Source organism: Anopheles coustani (assembly GCF_943734705.1).
Source record: "Anopheles coustani chromosome X unlocalized genomic scaffold, idAnoCousDA_361_x.2 X_unloc_59, whole genome shotgun sequence".
NCBI lineage: Eukaryota > Metazoa > Arthropoda > Insecta > Diptera > Culicidae > Anopheles > Anopheles coustani.
The window spans coordinates 57,698-70,000 of NW_026525169.1; positions in this window are offsets into that span (position 1 = coordinate 57,698).

The following is a 12,303-nucleotide window of genomic DNA, read 5'->3' on the forward strand; positions in this document are numbered from 1 at the left end:
AAACGACAAAGTCGAAAAATGTTACCAAAATTGAAACTCGAGTACATTGGGCCAAAAAGTACAAGTTGTGAAATTTGGACTTACGAGTAAAATACCGAGCAGGCGGTAAGAGATAGAGACTTGGTGTAGAACAATTATAAGTTGGGCATGTTATAACCTATATTTGGCCCGAACATAGTGTCGAGATCGGTGGCACCCAAAAGGGTGGTACAGGTGTTAGATGGTTTTCCCAGAGCATAAGCTCCACATGATATGGAAAACGGGAAACATCATAACTTCGGCTGTATGGCATGGAATGGAACGAACAAGGTATCGATGGAAAGAGAAAAGGAAGCGCTAACTATAATTCTTGCCAAGCAAAGCGCTAGCATGTGACCGTTCAGGTGTTATTGTGAGTCAAAGTCAGAAATTGTTACCACGAGAGGCGAAAATCCGACTAAGTCCAAAAATACCGGGCTGGCGGTAAGAGATACGGCTTGGCCGTAGAACATTTATAAGTTGGCCAAGACAAGACCTAAGTTTCGTCCATAGACGACAAGAAGATCGAAGATACCTGAAGGTGAGATATGGGCGTCCCAAAGTGGGCCTTTGGAAAAGTGACAAACTTCCCTTATAACAGCATACACCAAATATCTCTGGCTCTATGGCACCGAATAAGAAGTTGAGCTCAGCGATAGAAAGGTGATAGTCAGCGCTAAATATCATACGAACAGAGTGAAGCGCTAAAGGGAAAGGATCTTGGTGATATAAGGTGACAAAGTCGAGAAAAGTTGCCTCAAAATCATGAAAAATGTGAAAAAATGGCTAAGTCCCGGGTGCCTTAAGGGCAGGTTAATCGAATGTACCGAGCTGGCGGTACGAGATAGAGACTTGGTGTAGAACAATTATATGTTTGGCATGGCAAGACCTACATTCGGTCAATACAAAGTGAGAAGATCAAAGATACCCGCAAGGGTGATATTGGTGTCCAAAGGAAAAAAGCACTAAGTCAAGAAGTCAGTATGCGATGAAACACGGACCAAGAGTACCAAGCAATTGGTGCAAGTTAGAGCCTTAATGGTTCAAGATAGAGACTTGGTGTAGAACAATTATAAGTTTGGCATAGCAAGACCTACATTTGGTCAATACATGGTGCGAAGATCAAAGATACCCGTAAGGGTGATATTGGTGTCCAAAGGTAAAAAACACTAAGTCTTGGGTAACTTATATGAAGAAAAAGGACCCTGATGGGTCATATGGAATTGATCGAAAAATCGGCTAAGTCCCAAAATGGGGATGTCAGAACTACACTCAAATGTTACCACACCAAGCAAGGCAAACTTATATGAAGCAAAGGACCCTGATGGGTCATATGGTATTTTACGAAAAATCGGCTAAGTCCCAAAATGGGGATGTCAGAACTACACTCAAATGTTACCACACCAAGCAAGGCAAACTTATATGAAGGCAAGGACCCTGATGGGTCATATGGTATTTTACGAAAAATCGGCTAAGTCCCAAAATGATGATGTCAGAACTACACTAACAAGTTACCATACCAAGCAAGGCAAACTTATATGAAGCAAAGGACCCTGATGGGTCATATGGTATTTTACGAAAAATCGGCTAAGTCCCAAAATGGGGATGTCAGAACTACACTCAAATGTTACCACACCAAGCAAGGCAAACTTATATGAAGCAAAGGACCCTGATGGGTCATATGGTATTTTACGAAAAATCGGCTAAGTCCCAAAATGGGGATGTCAGAACTACACTCAAATGTTACCACATCAAGCAAGGCAAACTTATATGAAGCAAAGGACCCTGATGGGTCATATGGTATTTTACGAAAAATCGGCTAAGTCCCAAAATGATGATGTCAGAACTACACTCAAAGGTTACAACACCAAGCAAGGCAAACTTATATGAAGCAAAGGACCCTGATGGGTCATATGGTATTTTACGAAAAATCGGCTAAGTCCCAAAATGGGGATGTCAGAACTACACTCAAATGTTACCACACCAAGCAAGGCAAACTTATATGAAGGCAAGGACCCTGATGGGTCATATGGTATTTTACGAAAAATCGGCTAAGTCCCAAAATGATGATGTCAGAACTAAACTAACAAGTTACCACACCAAGCAAGGCAAACTTATATGAAGCAAAGGACCCTGATGGGACATATGGTATTTTACGAAAAATCGGCTAAGTCCCAAAATGGGGATGTCAGAACTACACTCAAATGTTACCACACCAAGCAAGGCAAACTTATATGAAGGCAAGGACCCTGATGGGTCATATGGTATTTTACGAAAAATCGGCTAAGTCCCAAAATGGGGATGTCAGAACTACACTCAAATGTTACCACACCAAGCAAGGCAAACTACCTAGGTGAACCCTAGGAAGAAACACGGACCAAGTCAGATGGCCTAAGTCAAGAGTTCAAGTGACCTAGGGAAAGTTGTATGACGGTGAGGACCCTGAAAAATCTGGTTAGTGTAGTTCAGACAGGGTAGGTTTTTGGGTCGGCCGGACCTCCTTATTTCGGGTTTTGACCTCCTCAAGAAGCTACACCTAGGCAAACTGCCTAGGGTGAAAGTGCGAAGACCAATCGAATAGTAAGACAAGTTTTGACCGATCGCCCTAGGCAAGCTTGTATGAAGAAAGGGACCCTATGGGTCATATGGAAATACATGAAAAATCGGCTAAGTCCCAAAATTGGGATGTCTGAACTACACTAAAAAGTTACCACATCAAGCAAGGCAAAGTACCTAGGTGAACCCTAGGAAGAAACACGGACCAAGTCAGATGGCCTAAGTCAAGAGTACAAGTGACCTAGGCAAAGTTGTATGGCGCTGAGGACCCTGAAAAATCGGGTTAGTGTAGTTCTGACAGGGGAGGTTTCTGGGTCGGCTGAACCTCCTTATTTTGGGTTTTGACCTCCTCAAGAAGCTACACCTAGGCAAACTGCCTAGGGTGAAAGTGCGAAGACCAATCGAATAGTAAGACAAGTTTTGACCGATCGCCCTAGGCAAGCTTGTATGAAGAAAGGGACCCTATGGGTCATATGGAAATACATGAAAAATCGGCTAAGTCCCAAAATTGGGATGTCTGAACTACACTAAAAAGTTACCACATCAAGCAAGGCAAAGTACCTAGGTGAACCCTAGGAAGAAACACGGACCAAGTCAGATGGCCTAAGTCAAGAGTACAAGTGACCTAGGCAAAGTTGTATGGCGCTGAGGACCCTGAAAAATCGGGTTAGTGTAGTTCAGACAGGGGAGGTTTCTGGGTCGGCTGAACCTCCTTATTTCGGGTTTTGGCCTCCTCAAGAAGACAGACCTAGGCAAACTGCCTAGGGTGAAAGTGCGAAGACCAATCGAATAGTAAGACAAGTTTTGACCGATCGCCCTAGGCAAGCTTGTATGAAGAAAGGGACCCTATGGGTCATATGGAAATACATGAAAAATCGGCTAAGTCCCAAAATTGGGATGTCTGAACTACACTAAAAAGTTACCACATCAAGCAAGGCAAAGTACCTAGGTGAACCCTAGGAAGAAACACGGACCAAGTCAGATGGCCTAAGTCAAGAGTACAAGTGACCTAGGCAAAGTTGTATGGCGCTGAGGACCCTGAAAAATCGGGTTAGTGTAGTTCTGACAGGGGAGGTTTCTGGGTCGGCTGAACCTCCTTATTTCGGGTTTTGGCCTCCTCAAGAAGACAGACCTAGGCAAACTGCCTAGGGTGAAAGTGCGAAGACCAATCGAATAGTAAGACAAGTTTTGACCGATCGCCCTAGGCAAGCTTGTATGAAGAAAGGGACCCTATGGGTCATATGGAAATATACGAAAAATCGGCTAAGTCCCGAAATTGGGATGTCTGAACTACACTAAAAAGTTACCACATCAAGCAAGGCAAAGTACCTAGGTGAACCCTAGGAAGAAACACGGACCAAGTCAGATGGCCTAAGTCAAGAGTACAAGTGACCTAGGCAAAGTTGTATGGCGCTAAGGACCATGAAAAATCGGGTTAGTGTAGTTAAGACAGGGGAGGTTTCAGGGTCGGCTGGACCTCCTTATTTCGGGTTTTGGCCTCCTCAAGAAGACAGACCTAGGCGAACTGCCTAGGGTGAAAGTGCGAAGACCAATCGAATAGTAAGACAAGTTTTTGACCGATCGCCCTAGGCAAGCTTGTATGAAGAAAGGGACCCTATGGGTCATATGGAAATACATGAAAAATCGGCTAAGTCCCAAAATTAGGATGTCTGAACTACACTAAAAAGTTACCACATCAAGCAAGGCAAAGTACCTAGGTGAACCCTAGGAAGAAACACGGACCAAGTCGGATGGCCTAAGTCAAGAGTACAAGTGACCTAGGCAAAGTTGTATGGCGCTGAGGACCCTGAAAAATCGGGTTAGTGTAGTTCAGACAGGGGAGGTTTCAGGGTCGGCCGAACCTCCTTATTTCGGGTTTTGGCCTCCTCAAGAAGACAGACCTAGGCGAACTGCCTAGGGTGAAAGTGCGAAGACCAATCGAATAGTAAGACAAGTTTTGACCGATCGCCCTAGGCAAGCTTGTATGAAGAAAGGGACCCTATGGGTCATATGGAAATATACGAAAAATCGGCTAAGTCCCAAAATTGGGATGTCAGAACTACACTATAAAGTTACCACATTAGCAAGGCAGACTTGTATGAAGAACGGGACCCTGGTGAAAGTAGCAAATATCCCAAACCGAACATGAATATTATACACACAAGAGTACGAACATAAAGGAACACGGACCAAGCGTACCGAGAGAATCGGTACTATAGAACCCTCGTGGTTCTACACAAAGACTTTATGTTAGGGGTTCAAGCCCCATAGTACTCAAACGGTGACAGTAGCAAATATCCCAAAACGAACGTGAATCTTATTCACAAGAGTACGAACATAAAGGAACACGGACCAAGCGTACCGAGAGAATCGGTACTATAGAGCCCTCGTGGTTCTACACAAAGACTTTATGTTCGGGGTTCACACCCCAAATCGAACGTGGAATTTACTTTCTGATGGTCATGCGGTCGTCCAAAGGGGTCTAGTATCCTGGGATGACAAGCATCACGGGCACAGCTCGTATCAAAACAGTCGAAGAGGCCCGCGAAAGCTTGCTTTCCATGGCTATGCGATGCACAAATTGAGTTTACTCACCGTAGTATAAAACGAACGAACCGAACCTATCCGAGTAGGGATAATGGGCGCAGTAACATACTTCTGTGACCCAGCGAGAGTTGAACGAGGTGACATGAACTGTCAGTGGCTTATATCAGATGGGATACATACATGAGATTGCTTTCAAATCTACACTCGAAAACCTAACCAAGTAAAAGCGAACGTGGGAAGGATTCGAAACCGGTCACGAAATCTTAAGCTGGAAAGAGTCATCACTATGGATACATATTATGCGAAACCAATCAAGTGCTCAGTACTGATCCAAAACCTAAGAGCACTAGTGAACACCTTATTCTCACCCTAGTTCACATCCAAGTGATCGACCACGTGTGTGAAGCAAAGACCAATCGAATTCCTCAATGAACCGAACACTATGAACAAATGGCCAAAAACGTTATAACTATCCAAACATCCTACTATCTAGCGAAAGTCATCACGATGGAACCATACAATGATCTTAACCTATAGCGCTCACCTATTCCTACCCAGAGTGCAAGTGAACAGATTGCTCACCCTTACCAGTTCACAACCACGTGATCGACTAACATACCGAGGTTACCACAAGTCAAAGTTATACGTTTACAAGCGCAAGACCAATCGAAAACCCCGAAAGCAATCTCGACCCAAAATGTATTATCCGTGAGTGTAGTCGAGTCTCGTACTCGTCATCTGTAATCGTCGGATAGAATATCCAGTACACGGTTGTCTTTCCAAATGAAATCTACATACAGAACTCGCTCTTGGCAAATGGGTGGCATTGGCGCAATCAGGAGCGAGTTCCCGTCCGGGTGCCAAGTGATTGGCAAATGTCTGGGGGAAAGCAACCATATATTGATTTGTCTGTTAGTGTACTGGGTGTTTGAGGTATGTAGTATCCACGCTTGGTTGGGTGTGTCAGAGGACCGTGAATGCGTTCGCAACCCCAATTGGGGTACATCGGGAATGATTTTGTGGAACCGATGTGCCCGGCACACACTAAGTTTTGTTGCAAGTTAATAGTGTGCCATGTCCGGGGGGGTTGTGATTAAACTCTGGTGAATTGCGTACTGTGGTGATTGGGGTATGAAAGCCCCGCAGTTGCAATGATCGGACGCGCCTAGCGTGTCCTTTAGTTGATGGTAGGGAAATGAAGGCCCTTGTCAGCTCACCTAAGTATTCATGGAAGTTTGGCATAAGGTCGCTGTGGTAGGGGTATGAAGGCCCCGTCAGCGCATGCACAATCGGGCGCACGAGCGCTTAGCGGAGTCGAATGCCGCTCAAGTGCCTGTCCGGTGCATCGGGTGTGTGTGATACGAGGGCAATGAGGTTCGCACGGGGGCTCGCCTCCCGTGTGCTACCGGACTTGACAACATATAGAACGTGGTGTTTGCTCCTCCGGGTGCAATGGGACAATGAACATTCGAACGCAAAGTCGGAATTCTGGTTGATCCTACCAGTAATATACGCTCGTCTCAAAGGTTAAGCCATGCATGTCTAAGTACAAACAGATTTAATGTGAAACCGCATAAGGCTCAGTATAACAGCTATAATTTACGAGATCATCAACCTAGTTACTTGGATAACTGTGGAAAATCTAGAGCTAATACATGCAACATGCCAGGACCCTCGCGGGAACTGGTGCACTTATTAGTCAAACCAATCGCGGGTTCTCCGTGTCATTGAGTTGAAGTCTGGATAATGATGCTGATCGTATGGTCTCGCACCGACGACAGATCTCGCAAATATCTGCCCTATCAACTATGGATGGTAGTATAGAGGACTACCATGGTTGCAACGGGTAACGGGGAATCAGGGTTCGATTCCGGAGAGGGAGCCTGAGAAATGGCTACCACATCCAAGGAAGGCAGCAGGCGCGTAAATTACCCAATCCCGGGACGGGGAGGTAGTGACGAGAAATAACAATATGAAACTCTTTAATGATGTTTCATAATTGGAATGAGTAGAGCATAAATCCTTCTACGAGGATCAAGTGGAGGGCAAGTCTGGTGCCAGCAGCCGCGGTAATTCCAGCTCCACTAGCGTATATTAAAATTGTTGCGGTTAAAACGTTCGAAGTTGATACTTGTCCAACACAGTCCGGCTCCGCCGACCCGGTCAACCCGTGGTCGGTGGGCCAAGTCGGAATCTGGTTGCGACTCAATGGTGTGGTAGGGCACCAAGTCTGTGTCATGGTGTGCCCTTCAACGGGTGCAAGTGTAACATAGAGCTCGACCGCTCACGTTTACCTTGAACAAATTAGAGTGCTTAAAGCAGGGTGCCCAAACGCCCTAGAATAATCTTGCATGGAATAATGGAATACGACCTTGGTCTAATCTTTCATTGGTTTGTACTCAGACCGGAGGTAATGATTAACAGAAGTAGTTGGGGACACTAGTATTACGGCGCGAGAGGTGAAATTCGTAGACCGTCGTAAGACTAACTAAAGCGAAGGCATTTGTCAAGGATGCTTTCTTTAATCAAGAACGAAAGTTAGAGGATCGAAGGCGATTAGATACCGCCCTAGTTCTAACCGTAAACGATGCCAACTAGCAATTGGGAGACGCTACAACCAGGTGCTCTCAGTAGCTTCCGGGAAACCAAAGTCAGGTTCCGGGGGAAGTATGGTTGCAAAGTTGAAACTTAAAGGAATTGACGGAAGGGCACCACAATGAAATGGAGCTTGCGGTTCAATTTGACTCAACACGGGAAAACTTACCAGGTCCGAACTTATGGAGGTGAGACAGATTAATAGCTCTTTCTCAAATTTAAGGGTAGTGGTGCATGGCCGTTCTTAGTTCGTGGATTGATTTGTCTGGTTAATTCCGATAACGAACGTGACTCACATATGCTAACTAGAACGCAGTCAGCGTTAATGCGTCGATGCCGATTGGAACGGGTTAGGACCTTTCGGTGGAGTATGACCTGACACCTTCGCTGTTCGTGTGCGCAAGTGCACTTACGGTACGCTGCTTAGCAGGACAATTTGTGTTTAGCAAAATGAGATCGAGCGATAACAGGTCCGTGATGCCCTTAGATGTTCTGGGCTACACGCGTGCTACAATGTGGGTAGCAGCGTGTCTCCTATTCCGAGAGGAACGGGAAATCACTCAAATACTCACTTAGTAGGGATTATGGATTGCAATGGTCCATATGAACTCGGAACTTCTAGTAAGTGCTGGTCATCAGCCAGCGTTGAATACGTCCCTGCCCTTTGTACACACCGCCCGTCGCTACTACCGATGGATTATTTAGTGAGGTCTTTGGAGATGATCGTTCGCTGGATCCTCGTGAACCGCGTCTGCTTTATCGAAGTTGACCGAACTTGATGATTTAGAGGAAGTAAAAGTCGTAACAAGGTTTCCGTAGGTGAACCTGCGGAAGGATCATTAGTGGCCAAGTGATCCTTCCAGAAGTCCGAACCTGCGGGTTGAGACTTCGGCACAAGTTGCCATATGATAATTGACGAAACACTATAGAAGTCCGAACCTGCGGGTTGAGACTTCGGCACAAGTTGCCATATGATAATTGACGAAACACTATAGAAGTCCGAACCTGCGGGTTGAGACTTAGGCACACGTTGCCTTATACATGACTTCGAACAAATACACAAGTCCGAACCTGCGGGTTGAGACTTAGGCACAAGTTGCCTTATACATGACTTCGAACAAATACACAAGTCCGAACCTGCGGGTTGAGACTTAGGCACAAGTTGCCATATGAAAGTTGACGAAACACTAACAAGTCCGAACCTGCGAGTTGAGACTTAGGCACACGTTGCCTTATACATGACTTCGAACAAATACACAAGTCCGAACCTGCGGGTTGAGACTTAGGCACAAGTTGCCTTATACATACATTGGCCAAATAAACAGAAGTCCGAACCTGCGGGTTGAGACTTAGGCACAAGTTGCCATATTATATTCGATCAAACACTAAGTAGTCCGAACCTGCGGGTTGAGACTCAAGACCGTAACAAGATGTCACTATACAAGTCCGAACCTAAGGGTTGAGACTTAATGCGATCTAGATACCAAGTTGACATCCAATACCTGTTGAGCAAAACCAAAGATTCCCTGTTCTCGAATGATTACACTATATAACAGGGAATCATGAAGAAATCAAGCAAGCGTGAAACAAAGTCATCACTTGGGCATGCTCGATAGCCAACCACATGACCTTAACCTAAGAGAGCATGCAAACCACATGATACCTATAAACGATTAACCCGCCCTAGTTCAATCGTTCACCAAGTGATGACTTCAGTATGGCTAAGAGAAAAACTTTTAAATGGGAAAAACTCTAAGTCCGAACCTCCGGGTTGAGACTTCCGCGTCGGAGGTGGGCGCACCTCCTATCCGAAAGATGATGAATCAGGGGTGTTCGGTCAGCAATGGTCGGATGCCCCGTCGTAGTCCAACTATGACAATCAAAGTCAAGACCTCCGGGTTGAGACTTCCGCGTCCGGAGGTACGCGTACCGCCTACCCGAAAGATGGTGAATCAGGGGTGTTCGATCAGCAATGGTCGGATGCCCCGTCGTAGTCCAACTATGACAATCAAAGTCAAGACCTCCGGGTTGAGACTTCCGCGTCCGGAGGTACGCGTACCGCCTACCCGAAAGATGGTGTGCTTCTGGGGTATTCGATGAGTCGGATACCCCGTCGTAGTCCAACTATGACAATACAAAGTCAAGACCTCCGGGTTGAGACTTCCGCGTCCGGAGGTACGCGTACCGCCTACCCGAAAGATGGTGTGCTTCTGGGGTATTCGATGAGTCGGATACCCCGTCGTAGTCCAACTATGACAATACAAAGTCAAGACCTCCGGGTTGAGACTTCCGCGTCCGGAGGTACGCGTACCGCCTACCCGAAAGATGGTGTGCTTCTGGGGTATTCGATGAGTCGGATACCCCGTCGTAGTCCAACTATGACAATCAAAGTCAAGACCTCCGGGTTGAGACTTTCTAAGAGTACAAGCATAAAGGAACACGGACCAAGCCGTACCGAGAGAATCGGTACTAGAGCCCTTGTGGTTCTACATTGAGAGAGCCCTCGTGGTTCTCATTAGGGGCTTTATGCAAGAAGTACTCAATACTGTGGTGTGAAGTATAAAGTATAGAGTCCTCCACTGGTCCACGCTGCTCCGGCGGTCCTGGGTAAGATAGTTCATTCTAGCTTGCCCTATGTGGAAGAGGACTCAATACCCTACCTGTTGAGCTTGAAACAAAGTCATCACTTGGGCATGCTCATATTGCCATACACAATTACATTATATTCGAATGAGCATGCAAGCGACCCTATATAGACCGAACCAAAACGATAGATACCGCCGTAGTTCACCCCCACCAAGTGATGACTTCAGTATGGCTAGTGTGTGAAGTATAAAGTATAGTCCTCCCCTGGTCCACACTGCTTCGGCGGTCCTGGGTAAGATAGTTAGTTCTAGCTTGCCCTATGTGGAAGAGGACACAATACTTAATACTTAGAGTACAAGCATAAAGGAACACGGACCAAGCCGTACCGAGAGAATCGGTACTAGAGCCCTCGTGGTTCTACATTGAGAGAGCCCTCGTGGTTCTCATTAGGGGCTTTATGCAAGTCGTACTCAATACTGTGGTGTGAAGTATAAAGTATAGAGTCCTCCACTGGTCCACGCTGCTCCGGCGGTCCTGGGTAAGATAGTTCATTCTAGCTTGCCCTATGTGGAAGAGGACTCAATACCCTACCTGTTGAGCTTGAAACAAAGTCATCACTTGGGCATGCTCATATTGCCATACAATATTCCATTATCTACTAATGAGCATGCAGCTATATGATTATAACCTGTAAACGATTACCCCGCCGTAGTTCAGCGCTTCAACCAAGTGATGACTTCAGTATGGCTAGTGTGTGAAGTATAAAGTATAGTCCTCCCCTGGTCCACACTGCTTCGGCGGTCCTGGGTAAGATAGTTAGTTCTAGCTTGCCCTATGTGGAAGAGGACACCATACTTAATACTGTGGTGTAATGAACAAAGTATAGTCCTCCACTGGTCCACGCTGCTTCGGCGGTCCTGGGTAAGATAGTTAGTTCTAGCTTGCCCTATGTGGAAGAGGGCATACAAGACAAAGTATAGTTCTCCCCTGGTCCACGCTGCTTCGGCGGTCCTGGGTAAGATAGTTAATTCTAGCTTGCCCTATGTGGAAGAGAGCATACATGAACCAAGAACGAAGGTTATGATCGAGGAATGATTCGACAACTAACCGATGGTATGAAATGTGAAGAATTCAAGCAAGCACACAATCAAGTCATCACTTGGGCATGCTCGATAGCCAACCCTATGACATTAACCTAGTAGAGCATGCGAAAACCAATATATATGTAAACGATGCCCCTCCCTAGTTCAGCGCTTCAACCAAGTGATGACTTCAGAATGGCTAAATCAAATCGGTTCAAAACATACCATCGGTACCCTATTGAAACACACAAGTCGATATCAAACCTCATGATTGTGTAGTCCTCCACTGGTCCACACTGCTCCGGCGGTCCTGGGTAAGATAGTTCATTCTAGCTTGCCCTATGTGGAAGAGGGCACATTACTCAATACTGTGGTGTTATGAACAAAGTATAGTCCTCCACTGGTCCACGCTGCTTCGGCGGTCCTGGGTAAGATAGTTAGTTCTAGCTTGCCCTATGTGGAAGAGGGCATACAAGACAAAGTATAGTTCTCCCCTGGTCCACGCTGCTTCGGCGGTCCTGGGTAAGATAGTTAATTCTAGCTTGCCCTATGTGGAAGAGAGCATACATGAACCAAGAACGAAGGTTATGATCGAGGAATGATTCGACAACTAACCGATGGTATGAAATGTGAAGAATTCAAGCAAGCACACAATCAAGTCATCACTTGGGCATGCTCGATAGCCAACCTCATGACATTAACCTAGTAGAGCATGCGAAAACCAATATATATGTAAACGATGCCTCCCTAGTTCAGCGCTTCAACCAAGTGATGACTTCAGAATGGCTAAATCAAATCGGTTCAAACCATACCATCGGTATCCTATTGAAACACACAAGTCGATATCAAACCTCATGATTGTGTAGTCCTCCACTGGTCCACGCCGCTTCGGCCGTCCTGGGTAAAATGGAACATTCCA